General features: G+C 34.3%; 1 protein-coding gene across 2 annotated transcripts in view; it reads left to right on the top strand.

Annotated features, from left to right (window-relative positions):
• The window catches only part of LOC113496189, a 46,400-nt gene that overhangs the window by 9,328 nt on the left and 19,494 nt on the right, over positions 1-17,578 (top strand). Inside the window, exons 2-3 of one of the 2 annotated variants that reach the window (XM_026875337.1) lie at positions 6,938-7,112; positions 9,221-9,367. The gene's annotated coding sequence lies outside the window, so the exon portion shown is untranslated. The remainder of the gene's footprint in view (positions 1-6,937; positions 7,113-9,220; positions 9,368-17,578) is intronic. The other variant, XM_026875338.1, reaches the window with a different exon arrangement.

Genomic DNA, 17,578 nt, shown 5'->3' with positions numbered 1-17,578 from the left:
ATCAATATGTACAAAACTTCAAATTTAATTGAAGTTACGAAACATTACTTCTTAGCAAAACAAATCATTCCCATAAAACTTTTGCAGCTCAAATCAAAAGCATCGCAGCCAATATTATTAATCAAAGTGCATTAACAGTTTAAAAAATTAAAGTAAATTATTATGTTATAATAATTACTCACGTGATAGTTAATAGTGAAGTATCATTTAACCAACACCTCAGTATCTTAGTGTAAAGCAAAGATTCCGATAATTAACAAATATCATAGCGTTTGGCTGTTAAAGCTCGCTTTAAACCAACCTTTAACATTCTGGTGACAGATAACAGAATCTGTAAACCTGACCGTCTATCCTGCATCTGCACAAAGGTACCATCAAGCTTCAGTTGTTGTAAAACGACGTTTACATCAATATTCTTGGCCGCCAATTCGATATCCCATACGAAATTCAATTGAGTGCCTTTACAGACATTATGTCGGTCATCGCGATACGCAACACTTATTCCTATAGGCAGACCTGTTGCGTTGCATAGTTAAAATGTAAATATTCTGTTGGACTACTACCAGCACCCAAGCTTGCTGTCATAATGAATCCAACCGGTAACTGTTGCAGGGCAATCGCTTTTTTTCATATGCTCAAATAGATGGTTCGCCAAGCTTCCAAGCGTGTTGATTATTGATTCTTGGTAGGTATGTGGTATAGGTTTTTGAAATGAACTTATTTTGAATGACCGCTCTTTGAATATTCATCAGTGTAGTTCACAATATGAGATGAGCAGCCGTGGAAGCTGAAAGACGACTTATCTTTATCTAGAAGTAGCGTTTAAGTATATTCTTCTTCTTAACGATGCAATAATAGATCAAACTTAGTGTTCTTAAGCCCCTGACCAGGTTAACGACGGCATCATTAGCGTGCATCCAGTTTCTGCACACTAGATCTGTGACCAACGTCAATGGGCAATATATTGGAGTCTAAATATTGAAACTCAACAGACGTTAGAATGAAAAAATAATTAGAGTCATGGTTCTTAACCGTAAAGTAAGTAGCTTATTATAAATGCACACTTTGCTTTTGAGAAAACCTAAAGCAAGGTAAAATATTAATATAACTTAAGTTCCTTCTTACATGGCGGAGGAATACAAGTCTAGTCTCCGACGAATTTAATCTTCAACGAGTGCCTATTAACGAGCCTATTTAAATGTCTGTACGACGCTACTCACGTGGAGATTAAAATTGTCTGGTATCAACGGCTTGCGATGCTTTGTGTTACCTCCTATTTAGTTATTTGTTCTTCAGTTAACATTTTATCAATGATTTCTTTTAAAATTATTAATTATTTAGCAGTATCGTTATGATAAGTAATTGTAATTATTAAATCACATCTTCAGAATTATTAACCCGGGTTTTAGCTTAAAAAATAACGATTCTACTTAATAGACGCACTCAGTCTGATGTTAAACGTATAACCTATCTTTTTTTATACAGTAATGTAGTTAGGAGTTAATGAAATAGTTAAAAAGAATTGGTCATGTGTGAGAGGGCTTCGCGACAACCGCCGACAGAATAAAATTTATAAAAAAAATATCATCCATCACATTTATGAACGTAGTAACCACCATTCGTTTTATAGCGCAAAATCAGAAATACCTTTAAAATAACGTTATCTGTAAACATCTCAACAAAATAGATCTAATACCGTTCATCAGACACAAACGTACCATTCAGAATAGTGTGCCGTTTTTCGCTTAGTAGTTACGGAACTCCAAAAAAAAATCATATTAATATGATATTATATAACAACTCTTGAATGACGAACCTTCCTCAACAAAATTCATATTAACCTTAACGTTAAGCTTTTGAGTTCAATAACGGAGAGGGTAGAATTGGGACTCTTATAAACATTATACTGTACTGTGAAACAAAGTATGGCTTAACTCACGTATCGTTCAATTATTAATGGTATGGCTGGTGTAGTCCAATATGCGATCCATATTAAGCGATTAAAAGTTTATTTATGATTGTTTTTGATAATTTTATACTGAACTAACTGTTGACTAGTTGTTCTGTGTGATAGAAAGGTGATAGAATGGTGGTGGTAATGAATATTTATGCTATTTTATTTTAACTTTTATTAAACTGCACTCGGTGTCCAAATTGATTGAAATCGGGAAAGTAACTAATTAGTCCATTGCAGGCACACAAAGCGACACTTTATTTATTATATATTTACATAATTATTTATGTACGTTGCTAAATGAGAAAAAAAATGGAAAAAGAATTTCTATTTTCGAATTTGTCTCTCTATACCGCAATCGATTCTACTGGAGTCGATATAGCTATTTTCTTGTGAGTTACTTCTTTAAAGACACGGACAGATTTGTATTCCCCTCTGCCGCCGCGAAAATGTGTCATGACTTCATGAGTGGCGACGAACCCAATGTGGGGCCGATGAATAGCAATAGGCAATTATTTAGCATAGGATTTACGATGAGCGACAGAACTGGGTGTATAGGTGTCAACTCCTGCTATGTTCCCAGCAGTGTTGTGATAACATTTAGCTTTTTCTTTGTTTGAAGTTCTAATAGGCGACGCAGGGAGCTGATATATTACAACACTTTACGTGGTTGCTGCAATGTGGACGTTTTATAGATAATATTAGATACTTGAAAAATTGTGAAGAAAAAAAGTCTTGGTTGTTCTTTGTTTTAGTCTTTTGTACTCTAAAGAACACATTGGTTCTGAGCGGTATTATTATTTTTCTTGTATTCATGTATCTAAAAAAGTAACTAGTATAGTACATATACCTACAGCACACTGTATATAAATTTATAGTTCTTTGGTTTTAAAAGTTATTTGCGAATTTAGAAGTCTGGAGAATAAGTTAGTTGCACGGTTCTCCATTCAAGTTTTGTCTGTTTCCCATCTTACTTCCCTCGTGGCAGCATAGGGAGTTGACCGTTTATATAAGCAGCACGTATATTATGTAGACAAGAAAAAATAGAACTGCAACTTAAATTATTTTGTATAATTCCGCTAGGGTTAGCGGAATTATACAAAATAATTTAAATTGTAAAAAATATTGACAACCCCAAATAAAAGAACGCAGTGATTTGAGATTGTTATTAATAAATATTGATATTCATAAAACTAATATTCATTTTAAATGAAACACCTGCTGGATGTCCCAAAATAAATACGTAGCTACACTTGTACAAATTGGTATAAGTCTAGTGGCCCTCTCCATCGTAAATATATATAAATTTCGTTTAAAAATATCAGAAACTGTTACAGTAATAATTGTATCTTATAAGACACTCCAACATAAATGCCTCAGATATTATTTTCGTTTTTATACCTTTAATATTTTATGATGATTGATAGGTCTTTTGTCTTCTGAGGTATATTGTCTTTAATGTGGCATTGTCTCGAACTACCTAATATAATATTATATCAAATGAGTTTATGAGGTGATATCAGAGATTTTACCCCAGCGTTGTTTGTATTCATTAATATGAGGAAATGACTTGTTATTTCTTGTCCTCGTTCAGGACTTTCTGCTATAAGCTCTAGAATTGTTTATTTAGAATAACTGAAGATTGTCGAATGCTTAATAATATGAAGACGACAGTGGAATTTTAGCTACGAAGATTCAATTTAAAAATGTTTATTATTTATTTTATTGGGAAACTCGTAGTCCAGATATGAAAGAAGACGCGAAACGTTTTAAAACAGGCGTATTTATCTTTGGTCCTAACTGGCTTAATATATTAATTACTAATCAGGTGGTAGGATTTTAATAATGTCCAAATTTCCAGATATAAAAACGGAATTAAACATGTATTGATATTTTATTTAAATCGATGTCTGGTGACGAAACAACACACATATTTATGTGGCAGATATCGATGTTTCTGTACAGGATACGGTTTCGATGACTTACAAATAATATTTTTCTACGGGAATAAGTTCGAACGAAGTGGATCCGTTTTAAAATTTCCTTAAACGTGTCTCAATAGTCCAAAAATATTGGTATTTCAATATTTAAGTGGTGCGGTAAGAGGATGCTCTCATTTCAAGTAAAATATTCAGTCATACTTCGTCAGGCTCGACGTCGCCCTAAATACAACTCAAGTAAAGAGACGAAATTGCATTCTGATGATAGTTTGACCGGTAAACAATGAATAAGTTTGTTGTGGATTGTAAAAGAGTGAGTCCAGTAAATAAACATACGAGTTTATTACACTGTCAGCATTGTAAGCAAGGTTTCCGGATCAAGTATAAATTTATTGCCGTCGGATCGCGAACGTTTCATGCGGTACGTAACTTCAGTACTATTACCGGTTTGAAATAAAAACACGCGAAGTTTGATTATTATAATTTAACGTATTATTGACAAAGAAACACAATTAATTATTGTATTTTGATGCCGCAAAAATAGAGAAATAGTAATTCTCAAAACAGATATTCATAATCTTATATCCAACATCAACAATAAACTTTGGTGTTTTCTATTTCTATATTCTTGATAATTATTTTACACATATACTTATGCGAGAAATAGATCAAGGGATTAATGGATTAAATTCCACTTATTGTACGTAACATAAGAAAAGTTAAAGGCGTTGGTGGTAATATGATGGCACAATTTTGATGAATATTGTTGTAAATTACTGCATCAAAACTCAATAGGAATATCTTTAATGGTATTTTCTTTACTTTTTTTTATTTCAAGAGCTATTAAAATGTAATGTAAGTAATTTGAGGGGTGATCTTTTATTCCTCATTAAATTCTACTTTGTACTTATCTAAACAATTTCCTCGACAAACACGTCGCGGAATATTATGTCTTGTCAATTTTCCGTAAACTGTAAACTGAACTTCGAAGTTTGTCTTGTATCAAAATCGCAAAATCTGCTTTTGATGAGATTAAATTATCAACATGCTTGTGTCCAATGCTGTTTTCGTGATGAAAAGCACAAAACTCATTTGCTAATAACTAAATAATAAATAACTAACGACAAATATCTTCATCATGTGTTTACGTATTTAACTGAAACGAAAAATGATTGTGGTACTGCCAGAATCCAAGTGTTATTACAAACAAATCTGTGATATAATGAATATTCAAATCTTATTGTAACCTAAACATTGTTTTATTTAAAACGTTTCGATAGCTTCGTCGTTCTATACTTACTACACTCTTACCTTTTTATTTGAAAAGTTTTTTTGACAGCGTAAATTTTCGTACACGCTAGGTATTTAAATCCTAGTGTATTGGATAAGATTCCTGTGAATATAGGTCCTCAGTTGAATTACTCATAGTATCTTAAACTTATTTGATTTATCGCCTACCAGTTTAGCGCTCAATATTCTAACATCAACTATTTAGATCACTTGCATCTCAGGAACGTTCAATCAACGTCTTCAGAACACTGTAGTTTGAGAAGTTATGTACTCCTAGGGGCCTTAGGGCATAAGTTATTTCCTTTAAAAATAGCACTGCCTTGAAGTTTTCTTTCTTAACAATATTGTTAGGAAGTCCACTAAAAATCTTTCATTCAACGCTTAGCATGCAAGCGAGTTTTGATGGATTACGATTTATACGGTTAGATACGGTTTTCGTTGGACTTTTTAAGATGAACATTTTCATACGTTTCACTTAAGCAGTTTCTCAGCGCACGTTAGTACCTATAAGCTCGCAGATGGAATATACTTACCTGATATTTGGACAATTCATACAATATCTTTATAAATTGTAGCCTATGTGTTATTCTGATTTAACAGCTATATTATTGTTAAGTTTTCTTACAATCTATTTAGTACATTTTTTTTTAATATTTGTAGGATTTACGAACAAATAGACCCTAATTTGTATTTGTGTTCACGTAAAATATTAAACTTTTAGAGGGAAATTGTATTCTTGCATTACCGATCTGAAAATATTAATTGACAGACATTTTCAGACCGCCATCATCTCAATATTTATTCGCCAAACTGTAAATATTAACTGTATCCTAAAGCTAATTAGTAATTATCGCATTCAAGTAATACCTTATTCTCTTAATTGTCTCAACATCAGAATTAGTCTAGGATTAAGTGTTTCTTCTTTGTTTTTCTAGTTATATTAGAGGTAATATGAACTAATCGTTAGTAATTATATCATACAGATAATACGATTAGACGATACTAACAGTTTCTTATTTTCTGCTATCAATGAATTATTATGTAACTAAAGTATGTCCAGTAATTGTTTTTTTAACCCGAACAGCGATATGCAGCGATATGCTAGTGAAACAGTATTCTTGTATACTTGTCAAAAGCACAATGTTAAATTTTAATGAATTAGTAGCTTTACATTACATATTATTAGTGTATGAAAGCACCGTCCAGGAAAATATGTATATCTTAATAGAAAAAGAAAAGTTTTTGATCATTAATTATTCCTTATTTAGAGTATTAGAGCAGGTAGGTATGATTAGGATGTCACGACATACTGTCTGAGTACCGGTTTTAATTTAATAACGTTCCGTTTCTTTATTCTTAAAGCATATCTGTGAAGTTTTAGAATAATAAACTTATGAAGTCGATAAAATTGAAATATAATCGATAAAATCGATTGTGTCGAAAATGCAAACAAACATACAAAATAGAATAATAGCGAACATTTAAAGCGCCATTTAAAATAATAGCGAACTATTTAAAATAATAAATCTCGGTACAATATATTGTGTAACAGTGTGCAACAGGTATGCATCAGTGTGAGTGGTTGCACACAGCGGCATTATTAACTGGTGGGGTAAAGGGGAGGTGCTTGTATAGTCGCGGCCAGATCTTCAAGTTAAGACAATTTCTAGGTGGGTTGCCGCCCCATCCCCCCGACCCCGGCGTGATTGCGCCTATTTTCCTTCGTCGATATTTATTATGGTTGTTATTTCAGGTAAAATTAAATGCAATGAGCCTACGGCTCCTTCAAGCTGGCTGTGACTACAAGTACACGCTGTGAAATAATTCGTATCGTTGTTTGCGTATTGGCCACAGCGACGAGAAGGCGCCACGTGTGGGCCTGCGTACAACCGGGGGCGGGCGCTTCGCGCCGCCCCACAACTGCATATGTAAGTGCACAGCTTGTATACAAACGCGCGCACTCACACGCGCATGCCTGTCGCTATGGTGATTGAGTTCTCCCAACCCTTACCTGCCATTGCGATCGCCATTATTCACGTCGCGGCAGAGCTCGACTCCGGACGTCTGTGCTCGACAGTGAAAATGTTAACCCGTTACTGGTCTCTTATGATCTATTTCGTGGTTGCTTTTACAGTTTACTTTATTCGTATTTTCATTATTATCTTTTTTGTTCTTGATTTAAATCACGTTAAATATGGTGCCGGCAAAACCATCGTAGCAAGTCAGTAATTTATTAACTTTATTTTTATTTTTTATTTTATTTTTATTTAAGTTCGTGATTTTGTGATGTGGTGAAGGACTATAAAAGACACTAAAATGTGCGTTATCGATAGACCTCCTGTCTACGACAGGTCGAGGTACGGTGATCTTAAACTATTTTTTCTGCAATAATTGTTCTGCCGCATTTAGTTTTACCTGTTGCTTAAACTTTGTGCTTTTCCTAGTTATGAATACTCTTTTCGTAAAGTTCCGCGACTGTCGTTTCCCTGTAAGTGTTATTGTTTTACTTTTATTTACACAATTTTATTTTATAACCCTCTTTATTTATTTTTTTGTATCTTGCTTGCGAGCTGTGCCTTAGTATAAGATTATTGCTTATGTGTTTGTGGATGTTATTATGTTATTTTAAGTAGAAAAATCTGTCAAAATAAGAGAACCCAACAATATTTCCGATTAAAAGTCGTAGTTTCTACAGAATTTGGGTTTATTATTTTTTTGGGCTATGAAATCGTTGCAACCGAACTTTATGTGTCGTCAATTAGTGCGTCTCTTGATAGCGGGGAAATAGGTCAAGCCTGGGAGCTCGGCTCTCTAGGGGTGTCTGTTTACTACCTCCCCATACCCCGATCGCTCTAGCCTGTATTCTACGTGCACTTGCACTCTACATTTTTTCTATTACCACCTACAAACATAAAATAAGTGTGGTATTTAGATTTTCACGAAAAATACATCTGTTTGCCAGTAGTTGCATTTTACTGACGAGAACATTTCTATTTAATAAAATCTTTTTTGATTCGGGTTTAAACCCACATATTTAAATGGAGCCCGAATATATCTTGCAGATCAGAAGTAAAAATTATAGTATACAGAATGCTAATCAATATAAATCCGATATCTCAAGTAAAAAATACGTGGCAACTATTCATTAAAATAATCACTCTGTTTTTATCGTTCACCTAAAAAATCCTTCCCTTATTTTGTATGGAGAAAATCTATTTCTCTTGTTGCCAAATTCATCCAAAGGCAGAATATTAAACTTTGGATATTAGAAAATCATAATTAAGAAAACGTCGGTGTTCAAATACAAACGTAGATAACAAAGCCGTACTGGTAACCACTGAGCCATTGCCGCCATGGTAGCGCTGGCTGAGCGGTTATCAAGGGTAGGTTAGCGGGTTCGATGCGCTGTGGTTTTTGACGCTTGCTTTCTGACTTTTACGGGTAGATAGGAAACAAAAATCAGTTTGTATTAAATTTGGAGAGACTTGTATAAAAAGTAACGGTAAAAAGATAAACTGTGGCGCCGCAAATGTTGACTCAGAAATGATGACTTAATTGAGCCTTATGCGACAGTTAAACTATATTCATAACTGTGCCTTAATAGTACATAAGTAATAGAGCAGCTTATGCGAAATCTTCGGCAATTAGCGACCACGAAAAGCGAAATTATGAGTTTCAAAACTGAACTTGTACCAATTTCTTTTTGTTTTTAACAGAGCGTGATTATTTCACATGTCCATATTTCAAATGTCAAATCTTTGATTAGTTAATAGTACGATGTACGATTAAAACCCAGAACTTTTCCAACTAGACATGCCAAGTAATGACACTTTGTTCTTTATCCAACCTAGCGCGCGCCTCAACTAAATCGTCTGAATGTAATATTTATGAGGTTTTTTCTTTGTCACACTGTATGTCTCCCTAGACGTAATTCAAATTTGCAGCTTTCGAATTCTAATACAGAATGTCCATGCGAGGTCGCATTGTTTAATTTTGATTGGTGTATTGTTATTTAACTGTCCTTACTTTTGTTTAGATTCTCACCTGGTTCCAATCCCGGGACTACTAGGTATGATATAGACTACTATTTGGACTTACGCCTCAATGCCCAAGACGACCGCGACGACGAAGAGGAAGACGACTACCTCGATGTCTTTTCTCCGCGCTCGTACTGGGTAGACAGGTAAGTGTTAGCGATAGTTGTCTCATAAAAATGTAACCAGCGGAGCAGTAACGTTGTAAGTAGAGAAATTTCCAGCTAGGCAGCACCAGGAAATGGCCAGTCTTCAATGGTTGATCAATTTTTTAGCTTTAAATTTTAAGTAGAGTACATTGAAGGTGGGTTTAAAAAAAATACTGTCAAGTTTCATCTGACTGAAGGGAATGAAAAGGTAATTCAGGTACCGACGTCTATTTTAAATGTTGTAATGCATTATAAATGGAAAATAAATTTGGAGAGATACGTAGAAACACTAGAAACACTGTTTGACGGTTACTTAAAGCTCAAGTAGGCTAGCAAAGTATGCTGCGTAAAACTAATTTTCAGAAAGTTTTGATTGTAACAGCGGATATATCCTCCGTTTTAGCCGCACTGCAAAAATTGGTAACGAGATCGCCTCTTCATTTCATAAAAGGTACGAAGTTTATAAAGTACCAGCCTAACATAGCGCCCGCGGCACTCAGTCAATAGTTATGCACTCCTTTACGCTAAGGGAATTCGGTTCAGGTCTTAATGTTGATTAACAATTGCCATATTTTCTGGTGACTGCACGTACCATACATAAGCCGTAAATAATCTTCCAGCTAATATGGACGCGGATTATGGACTTCAAGTAACAACGCTGACGAAATAGAAATCACTATAAAAGCTCCAGTCAGACCTACCAATTTTCTTTATTGATATCAAATCTTAATTAAACCTCTTAAAAACGGAATCAAACTTTTTATCAATTTCGTTTTCAATTTGGACAACGTTTAAGTGACGAAATTTATCGTTCCCAAACTGGTGGGCATGCCACAGATGGACACACACGAGTCTTAAAACTTGGTGTTAAAATAAAATCATCAGTATTAAATCGGAAAGTCAAATTGCAAGGTTATTTGTGTTAGCTCCCCCCTAACTGCTTACAATGACACGCAGTTTGCACGCACGCCGAGGTTGAAACTGAGTGTAGTAGTCACATCCGCCAATCATCAATTGCTGTGAAGTGCAGGCCGAACCAATGCACAAACATCATTTTAAACTACTAACCGACTTGATGTCTGATGGGAAAAATATACTGGAGGGTTTCAACAATATCGTTTCTTTTTTCAGCGAGTGAACTTTGTTCTTCAAATATAACACGCGCGTTTTTGAAGTTTATTTAGCCAAATACCGAAATAAGTTATGGACTTAAAGTCTTCAACTTTTTCAAAGGATGTCAAAAGACAATTGATGTTTCGACTACCTGATATTACCAGATTAATATTTCACAATCATATGCCTGACTCGGTTAATCACTCATTCATATCGGCAATACTTTAAAATACACTAGGCTGCGACAAACGACGTTCTTCCCGGGTTCATCGGGAATACGATAAAAAGATATGCGCCACTTAAGCCAATTTCTAATGTTTTAAAAGATTCTAGAAACGGCAAAATATTAACTTCTGATATTCATTTTGCTTTCCGTATCAAGATCTTTGCGAAATTTGCAAGCAAACGTTGTTTTGCGGAATATTTTTTTTCTAGTTGTATGTATTTTTAATGCCACATTATAAAAAAATTAAAACAAAAAATTTCGTTCAAAGAATAAAATATTTTTTTTTTAGTGTGAGCAACCCCTATCACTTAGGGGTATGAAAAATAGATGTTGTTCTATTCTCAGACCTGCCCAATATGTATACAAAATTTCATAAAAATCGGTCGAATTTTATTTTATTCAATATTCGATTTCAGAAAAAAAAGATATATTTTTCATCTTTTATAATATGCTTCTAATTAAGATTGAACGTCAAATAACTATCATATTCCTTTGATCCCGTTTTAGTTAGTTAAAAATTCACAAATTTCCGATATAGGATTAGAGTATAAAACTGCGGTTTCTTATTGCTATGAATATACCAACAACAATCATCGTCCATCAAAACTAGTATTCGATATTTTCATCATATAAAAATGGAGTGACCGAAAATAAAACAGTTATTAGTTAGCTTTTAGCAACGAATATTACGTGGATGTGGCGCAAATAAAAATAAAAATGACTTACATTGAGATAATACTTGAGTCGCGGGGGTTTTACAAACATTCAAGTCTCATGCACAAACGACAAGCATTCGTAGATCTCACCAACGCTTGTCCTACCCGGGACACGAACCCTCTACACGTCGTGCAAATTAATTCAATCTGTACTATTCTTGTTATAGATATATTAGGGGATTAACTTTGAAAATGTTAATGAAAATTGCAAGTAAGCAAAAGAATGTTTGCTCTTGCATCCATTACTGCTTATTCAAAAGAGTATTCCTAGATTTGGTGAAGAAGACGGGATCAGAACGGAAGTATTAGGTAACCTCGTAGTCGTTTAACGCACCCAATCAGTATTGGATTAATATTCGTTGACTTTTCGCACCCGTTGTCGGTTACGCTTCTAGTCGTAATACTAATAGATACTTACGACCGACGCACTTTCTTAAGTCTTATACCCTTCGATTTTATAGCATGAAAGTTTAAACATTCTGTGATCAAAATTTATACTACTAGCAATTGCCCGCGACTTCGTCCTCGTGGTTGGAAGATATAAGTCATGACACTTTGGGTTACAATATCGCAATTTTCTCACGGAACCCTAATATTTTTCAAATAAAATTATAGCCTATCTTCAGCGGGGATAATGTAGCTTCTCAACAGTAAAATATTTTTTCAAATCGGACCAGTACTTTTGAAGCCTATTCGTGTCAAACAAACAATCAAATCTTTCCTCTTTATAATATTCGTATAGAAAAAGCAGTGTCAAATATATACATACTTTATAAATCTAAAGATATTTCCGTTAAAATTTCGATTACTTTAAATCACTACGACTTGAATACGAGGCAAGAGTTCTCGCAGATACACAAGAACCCAGCCTTTATAAAGACTAACTCTTAATCATTTCTCTAACATCTGAATATTTGCACTATGCACAAACAAAACGCGTGGTTACCTCTCCGTCTAACACAGCACTTCTGCTATCGAAGATCACATTGATTTAGCTAATTAACGCAAACGCAAACGATTTTGCAAAAGATCTATAGATTAGTATTTTTTATTAAATAGACATTTCAACTACTACTTTTACTAACTACTAAACTCTCGCGTTATTTTCGATAATAACTAAGTTCTTACTCGGAATGATTCGGGAATTATAACTTATTTTTCTATGGCTGATGTATTGCCTCGGTTAAAGGTTCAAGCTGCCGCCTCAGAAATTCTCAGATGGCCTGGTTTCTTCATGATGGTTTGAGTTTTCCTTTCAACATTATCAAAATCATCACAATCATCCACCGCCCATGTCCTCATTCTCCCACTGCTGGGCAAAGGCCTCCCCTTTTTCGTCACCCAGACTCGATCCGACATTTTAATTATATTGTCGATTTGCTTCGGGATGTTGTCCGTTACTGTTTCATTACTTATTTTTACATATCAAGTGATAATTGCTATGTGATATGAATTCAAAAAACTGGTGCATGCAGAATTCGAATTCATATTTGACTAAAAGTCAAACAGTACAAGCTAACACTGAGAATTCAAACATTCAACAATTAAAATGTAAACAGAACTTATGACAGAATAAGGAAACACATGAACATGACTTTTTGTTTTTTAACTGTGCTATCTATAGTCAGATTTTGTTAAAGCAGTAAGAGAGTTTTCACTTTACACTCACGTGGGGCACACTCTAGTAAGGTATTATCATTGATTTCTACATATTCGATTGCTAGAAGCGTACAATATTTATTTGAGGTACTCTGTATTAGTGAACAACAATTATAGTACACTAGCTGTTGCGCGCGACTTCGTCTGCGTGGTTAGAAGAAATTGCGACTATAACTTGAGATTTAAACTATCCTATCTCTCAAGTTGGATCGAACTGCACATGGTGTGCGAATTTTATTATAATCGGTTAAGTGGTTTAGGAGTCCATTGATGACAACTAAGAGATAAACATATACCATCACGGACTTTTTTGTAGACCTTTTTAAGTTGTACAATACTGTAGTACATTGCTTTGATCTATCTTGTAGGATTCAGTCAGCGTTTGCGATGTAATCGCAAAAAATGTGTTTTTTACGACCTCACATTAGAAACCTCTAAAATTTATTTAAGATTTTTTTTTTTTAGCCTATGTGTTATTCTGATGTATAAGCTATATTGTGGTAAAGTTTCATTCAAATCCATTCAGTAGTTTTTACGTGAAAAAGGAACAAACATCCATACATCCATACTTACAAACTTTCGCCTTTATAATAGTAGTAGGATTTGCAAAGAAAATTTGTTTATTTCAGACAAACAGGGTCAAATTTTAGGCCAAGAATTTTGAACTTTAAAGCTCAACTTTTGTAGAAGTTGCATGCGTAGGGGGACCATGCAAAAATGCTTTCTTAAAAAATACACTTTATGAAAGCAGCAGGACTCGTCATATGTACTCATTCCCTCTTCACGTAGTTGATGTCCATCGTACACCACTCCATCATAGCTCGGTTCGATGCTATTTTTGAGTTTCTAGACATCGTGATTTAGAATTAGTAGAGAAGCCTCAAAATTTACGGCAAAGACATTCGTTATCGATAAGTGACGTCTTGACTGGTCAGATCAATATACTGCCTGTTCCTATAAAAACTTATTAGTCGGACTACTTACATAATGCAAATATTTTATTGAGTTTTATTATAAGTACCGATTTACCCGTTTCTAGTAATTTTCAGCCGCAACTTGTGTTACTTGAAACGTTTAACCCAGTTTCCCGCGCTAGGGACCCGAGTGTAGCACTCGATTATACGCGTTAAAGGATACTTAAAATCATGAACGTGGATGAAAGGATACTTGCACAAATAGAGTGCACTTAAATCATTATAAACTTTGATGAGTTCAACCAGGTTTTATACCAGGCTAGCTGTTAAAAGTAGCGTTTGATCGTTGCTTTTCTCTTTTCGTTCGACTACCAAGTCTTTTTCGAGAACCTACTGTCAAATAGACTTTCCAATCTTAATGATCCATCCATCGTTGAAAAGACTGAAACCCTACCATATCAAGAGCGGGGCATGTAAAGTAATTTCAAGTTACTGCTTGATAGGCCTCTACCTCAAGCCCGTGGATACATCTGGGTGCCCGGAGAGGTAGTGACGACAGGTTGTATTGTGATTGAAGAAATTCTTACGTTTTCAACATATACTGCCGCGCCTAATCAAGATACAAGCATGTTACTTCGTACAAGATAAATCTATATATTTAAATATGGTAATTAAAAATCAATAAAAGGGGTAATTAGTGAAATCTTAAATAAATTATTAACGTAAAAGGACAAGAACTTTTTAATTCTTATTGCTTTAAAAACTCCCTTAAGACTATCATCAGGCATCCGGCATAAATCTCAACTCATAGCAATAGTATCAAAATCCTCCTGCTTGGTTTTCGGTCAACACCTGCCCATAAAGCGATTATCTTATGGCATATTTTATCAAACATAGGTTAAACTGTTTCAAAACAGGTTTTAACCTTTTTTATACGGGTTATGTATATCAGTACAAGTATTATAAACGCAAAAGTTTGTAAGTGTAAATGAATAGATGTTTTAACTCTTTCACGTAAAACTACTTAACGAGTTTTAATGTCTTGCCTTCTTATGAATCGTCCAGTCTTGTTTATAGCAGTTTTTTTTAATAAGAACGTTTAGCATTAAGTTGGGATTTCCAAAAAGGTATTTTAATCAATCAGTAAACGAAAATTGTCACGAATGCACTAAAAAAGAATACATTGTTTAAGAAGCATAGGAGGGTACAGGCTATTTATCGTTCATAATTATTTATTTAATAACTGTGTACTCACACATTTATCGAGATAGCCAGATCAGTCAAATCAACCTGAGTCCTTAATAACGAACTGACGCACACGGTTACTTCACTAAGCATTTGTTTGTAAACTGTAATTAGATAAGTAATTAATTTAGAATCTTAATCTTAATCGAAGATAGTCATACATATAAGTAAACTTTATTCAATTAAAGTTAGCAGTACTACTAATTGTAAGTCAGAAGAACTGTAAATTAATTTTCTTGTCATATCACGTCGTTGAACAATTGCTGTTTTTAGATGAAGTTGGGGAATCCCGTATATGGTGCCCCAATTTCTAGAACTGTTCTCTTGCATATTATTAACACTGAACCATTCGTGGTAGAATTAATACCTTACTTGAATTTATACCCGAGTAAAGTTGCGAAAACTATATTTTTACCAACCAAAAGACTTGCTGCATATGTAACATCATTGGTTCCCAAAAATCGTTAAGTGCGATTCAGCATCGCGACATTCAGGGTTCCAAAAATATGGGCCAAAATAAATAATTTTCCTAAGAAATTGACTACACACGAAATGTCTGACTCTAACAACGAAACAAATATTAAAAACAGCCCCCGACTATAAGGAACGGAAAAACATTTCTGTTGTCTTGGCAAGTAAGAGTCGGACATCCTTCGTCCCCCCCAGGCCGGAGAAAGTTCTCGAGGATTTATCCACCAATTCGTAAAAAAGGGGATAAAAGTGCCAACATAATACTACATCATTATATTGCGATAGATACGTACGTAATTCGCTAAAAAGACATCTGGTTAAGTCCGTTAGAGAGATAATTATTAGATTTAAAATTTAGACACGTAGCCGAGTTGACCCTGTTGCCTTTATCTGATCAATATGAATTGATAAAGTTAATCTGCTTTCAAGTCTAGGGCGGCTGTAAGTTAACGAATATTGTTTAAACACAAGAAATATACCTATATTGAAATTCGCGAAATGCATTTTTCTATGGAAACAGTCTAATCAATATCTCTATCTGATCGAAATCAAAACCTTAAACAATTTCCTACAAAAAAAAATACAAAAAGTGTTACCATGTACACGTAGCCCGTACATAACATTTAATAAAAAGCCTATGCTTAAATATTTTATATATTATGATTATGATTTTATATTTCGCAACCCTCACAAGACATCCTAAATCAAACTAAGCAAAGCTTGCACTGTTAATTTTTCAGAGCTATTAATAAAATAATTGAATATAAAAAAAAAACAAAAAGTCACCACGCTCAACTCTCAAATATTTGTCCTGGGTATGAATCAAACCCACCTCCGATGGCTCCGATACAACAGCCCACTGTCACTAAATGCTAGACCCTGTTGGTCAATGCTTTTTGACTGCACAGATGGCCTAGTGGTTGAGGTCACTCGTTAACTGTGGTTGAACTCGAAGAGGTGTTCTCAGGATCTATTGAAACGATTTCAGGATTTTTTAAAAGAAGTTTTTATAAGTAATTTATACGGTTAGCCCTTTTTGATTTCGCATCCAAAAATTGTTATACGGTACTATTCTAACACTCCACTGTCTGTCTGTCCGTTTGTCACTAGGTTGTATGTCATGTGCCGTGATAGGATGGATATTCAAAGCCCTCCGAACCGTGTTTGTTAACATTTATGGTTAAGGTTTTAATCACTTACACTTATTGAGTGTCTCTGTCTCGAATTTAAGGGACTACGTACTTGTAACCCGGTACATTAAGATTAACCCGATAAATATCGGAAAACGTCTTCTGCACGAATCACCAATATTTTAAAAACTTTCACTTTGTGAAAGACTACCTTATTGATTGACGTTTCAAAACCGCGTATCTGGAGTCATGAATGCAGGGCAAACAGTAATGATTGGAACAATATAATAATTGAAACAAAATTACGTGAACTACCTAATTTATTAGCTGTCGTAAAGAATTTTGAGATTTAAAAGCACACCTTTGTTAAAGAATAAACCTTAACTCAACTTAAAAATGGTCAAATGTTATTAAAATCATGTAATATTTAATATAATTAAATTTATACATAGTTAAAATTATGTGATATTTTGCAACATTGGCCCTTAGTGGGAAGGGTTGTAATTGGCACTATACCCTCTGCCCTTTCTCCAAGAACAAGCTTTTGTTAAGATCTGAAATCCATAGTTGCGGGTAAACGTTGATTGATTGAATGCTGAAAAGATTTCGAGTCGAAATAATTTCAGTTTCAATAAGATGCCGTAATTAAAAGTTCATCTTAAAAAAACGGTCAGGTCGGGTGTGAATTTTGGGGCGTCAAGAGATAGAAAATGTATTTCCTAAACGGTCTACTCAAT

Source organism: Trichoplusia ni, chromosome 7 (assembly GCF_003590095.1).
Source record: "Trichoplusia ni isolate ovarian cell line Hi5 chromosome 7, tn1, whole genome shotgun sequence".
In the NCBI taxonomy this organism is placed as follows: Eukaryota; Metazoa; Arthropoda; class Insecta; order Lepidoptera; family Noctuidae; genus Trichoplusia; species Trichoplusia ni.
Note: the sequence above shows the minus strand (reverse complement) of the source record. Positions and strands in the feature narration are given on the sequence as shown.